This window comes from Solanum stenotomum, chromosome 1 (assembly GCF_019186545.1).
Source record: "Solanum stenotomum isolate F172 chromosome 1, ASM1918654v1, whole genome shotgun sequence".
In the NCBI taxonomy this organism is placed as follows: domain Eukaryota; kingdom Viridiplantae; phylum Streptophyta; class Magnoliopsida; order Solanales; family Solanaceae; genus Solanum; species Solanum stenotomum.
In genome coordinates this window covers 21,033,043-21,037,413 of record NC_064282.1, presented here as the reverse complement: position 1 = coordinate 21,037,413, position 4,371 = coordinate 21,033,043, and the positions used below count along the sequence as shown (strand labels likewise).

Below are 4,371 nucleotides of genomic sequence, written 5' to 3'. Positions count from 1 at the left end.
ATTTACATATGACATAAATGGTTAGTAGATATAAATGTGAGTTTGTTTTTACAAAATTTAATTTGTGGGTCAATTTTTGTATTTGAAATTCTCAAATCATGCATTTTGGAGAATCTAAAATTTCATCTTAACATGAAATCACATATTCTAATGTTGATTTCATCTCATGAGTTTATGTCGCGATATGAAATTGCATGTTCAAACAATCAAACGTCGCCTAATCTGAGTGTAGGTAGTACTCATTATTATCGAGGCTCATTTTTTCCAACAGAAATATTGATAGGAAACTTGGTCCACATGATGTAGATATTCTTTGACATTTGCGAAGTCTTAAATTTTTCTCATTATGAATATATTTCGATGTCATTCAAATCTTACACTAGACATGCTACTTGTTTATTTTGTATTTAATTAAGAAGAAATCTCTTCATCCAAAGAGCAGAATGTTTGGGATATCTGTTTAGATTATCATTGTAATCAACATAATTAAGACCAAATCTTTGAGTGTATCCTGAACTCCATTCGAAATTATCCAAAAACGACCATGCAAAGTAGCCCTTTACGTCCACACCCTTCCTGTTTATAACAAATAAGAATTAAAGTTAAAACATGAATGTAAATTATTAAATTTACAAAACACTAATATATATATTCCCCCTTTTCCCTCGAGGCAAATTGAAATTAAAGTGAGTGTTATAGAGCGAAAACCTAAAGGGAAGTCTATGAAGTTATCCGTTGTTTGTAACTAAATCTTCAATATTAATGTAGCATTTCTTTTTTAATATTGTTCAATTTTCATAAAATATATTGAATAAATAAGAGTAACTTATATATTAACTTGTAAGATAATTGCGTTTCAAATATTAGTATTAGCATAAAAGAAAGGGAAAGATAAACTATAATTAATTAAATTAAGAAGATAATTAATTACTTACTTAAGGGCTGCTTTAAGGGCCAAGAAATGGCGACGTAAGAAATCCACTCTTTGCAAGTCATTCACTCCTTTCTCAACCATTGTTACATTTGCATCACTCATACCTTTTTATGACCAAAAAATAAATTAAATTAAATTTCTACAAAAAAATAATTCTGTAAATTAATTAAGTCAGTTTTAAAAAATATTTATTATTATACCGTTCTCTGTTATGTAAATTTTTGGATTATTATACTTTTCTTTTGTATAGACAAGAACTTCTAAAATTCCTCTAGGAACAACATGGAAAACTGCCGATCCTGTCTGCATCCAAAAAAAAAAATTAAAAACAAATGTTATATTATTAAAAAGATTAATCATTGAATAAAATTAATAATAATAATAATAATAAATAAGATTAAGAGAATTAAGGACATGCCGTTTCACCAATAAGCTTTCCATTTCTTTCAACTACATAAGAAAAGAAAACAACATAAGATGAAGTGTTATAGTTTTGTGACTAAAATATTATTACGTTTCTTTTTACATGTTACATTTCACTTTTCAAGAGTTAAACGATATGAACTTTGATTAATATGCTATGATTTCACCGTATTGATATGAGAAGGATTGTAACTTATTAGTATTTTTCATATAATTTTCGAAATTTACATGTTAAATAAAAAATGCTGAATTATTGTAATTCAAGTTAGCTCCAAAAATTTGTCAGATTAACTCTAGTGAAGTGAATCATGTGACAGTAAAAATGATTACATTCGCTAGTCTAATATACACTATTTCATTCCAAAAAGGTATATATATATATATCATATATCAATATACAATAATATTGACTATTATTTTTGTGGGCGACTATTTGTTTTAATTTCTAAAATAATAATAATAATAATAATAATAATAATAATAATAGTCAATTAATTACCTGTTTGATTTACTTGAAAATCTGATAGGTAGCTAATGTTTTCTTTATTTGGAGTAACATTAAGATTTGCTGCATACATAGTTGTATAGTAATTTAGTCCCATGAAATCAGAGGAACCCTTCACCATCTCAGCTTCTTCTATTGTGAATTTTGGTAAACGATTTCCCACGATTTTGCTCATAATTTCTGGATAATTACCATATATTAATGGATGTATAAACCTGAAATGTAATTTATCGATGTCACGCTTCATTTGAACTATTGAAATTTTATAATTCGATTCGATTCAATTTATTTTTATCTATATATGGAGATTGTACTTACCATCCAAGCGAGAAGTCGATTGCTCGTTGTGTTGCGTCTATATCTTTCTTCCTCTTGGAATAGGGCTCGAACCAACTAGCCACTAATACTATTCCAATCTCTCCTTTCTGCGATACCTATATATAACATATACAAAAATTATATTTCTCAAATATAAAATATTTATCAGATGGCAAGAAAATAGAATAATCTATAATTATGATGATACTTTTTTTTCCGATAGAAACGACTAAATATATTAAGAATATTCATAATTCAATATTTAGGAAAGAATCAAACTATAATTACATATTTTCATTTTTAGTCCTCTCAAAATAAAAGTTGTCTTTCTATATTTAAAAATAATTTAACTTTAAACTTCTCATTTATCCTTAAACAATGATTTAAAGTCACACAAATGTTTACAACTAGTTTTAGACCGCAATTCTAGAGGTTCTTTTTTTTTGGTTTTCCACCCGGTCTCCGAAGCATACTTTGAAGCCCCGACTAAATCTGGATCGCACACTGTAGGGCTCATTCAGAGGGTGACTCTCTCATAAAGATTTTTTCCGTATTCAGAGCTCGAACACGAAACATCTGGTAATTAAGGGTGAAACAGTTCGATCACGCACCACAACCCATATTGATTCTAGAGGTTTTTCTTAATTTTACTTAACTACCATCCAATCAAACAGTACTAGATAAATTGAGACAGAGCGAATACCTGATATTTGTCTCTATATATCTTGGCTGTTTGTGCATGAGCAAGAAGCAAATGATGGGCAACTATGTAAGGCTCAGTGGAAGAGTTACCAGCAAAACAACCAGTGGTTCTCCAAGAAGAGCATCTCATAGGAGGAAAAATGCCAATGTCATAACCAGTAATTGCATAGCCACTTGGTTCATTTATTGTGGTCCAAAGTTTAACTCTATCACCAAATTCTTTGAAGCACAATTCTGCATAATCTTGAAAATCATAACTACAAAAAAAATGTTACTATCTCTATTCTTTCAAAAATTTGAGAAAAATTGTTTCACTTACATAATTTGTGTGTTTAGAAAGCCAAGATATTCATCTTCAAGGACTTGGGGTAGATCCCAATGAAATAGGGTAACCATAGGTTGTATACCTGGATGAATTTTTTGGGATTATAATTTAAGTATAACGTACGTGTTTTCACTCTGGATCGAAATAACGAAAATAAAATATTAAGAGATAACTAACCTTTAGCTAGAAGCTCATTGATAAGATTATTATAGAAGGCAATGCCTTCTTTGTTTACTCCTCTACAAAGCTTCCCATCTGAGATGACATAGTAAAACATAACAAGATTTATTATATTAGTGGGGAAATTGTTATTGTTACCTAGTTATGTATCACTGTACAAAAGAGATATTTAATGATAAAATATTTCTTAAGCGGGTAATATTTATTGTCGCAAATATATTTAGCAGTAATTGAGTTAATGTCATTGAATCTAGAGTTGCTAAAGCCTTTAGCGATATTTATATAAAATGTTGGTTTTAAATACCATATTTATTATTACTGCTAAATATATTATAACGATAATTATATTATTGTTGTAAAATCTTTTATTTGTTGCAGTGAGTTCTATGGTAGTATTATTTATTTGTGGATGCACTATAGCCCTCAATTAATTACAATTTCATAATTACCCTTTGTGGCATAACATAACCTTTTGGTGAGATGACCTCTAATTATGACGATTTAAAATTTGAATAGAGGAAAATGATTTTTTTCATATTGTAAAATCGAAAATGCCGTAATAAAAAAACTTAAAGCTAAGAGAAGAGTAATCTTACATGGTAAAACTCTTGACCAAGATATGGAAAATCTGAAACCATTCAATCCTTCAAATTTCATTAGCTTTATATCATCCTAATTATGAACATTGAAGAGAAGTGTAGATGTGTAACAATTAGAAGTTTAGAACCACAGGCCAAAATATTTCGATTTGTTGTATTTTTTATAATATAAAGAAGTAGTACTTGATATATTTATTAAATTAAAATACCTTGTAACGATGGTAAAAATCAATCGCTATGTCACCATTACTATGGTCAGCTATCCTTTCTACAAAATTAAACATCACATAAATAGTAAAAAAAAAAAGTTCCATAAAAAACAATTTTTTTTTGTCAACCGCATTACCAGGATGGTTGTGGGTAAAGGTATCCCAAATACTAGGAC

General features: G+C 28.5%; 1 pseudogene; it reads right to left on the bottom strand.

Moving 5' to 3' along the window:
• Nucleotides 1–374: 374 nt before the first annotated feature.
• Nucleotides 375–4,059, bottom strand: LOC125864083 (furcatin hydrolase-like; annotated as a pseudogene).
• Between the last annotated feature and the right edge of the window lie 312 nt (nt 4,060–4,371).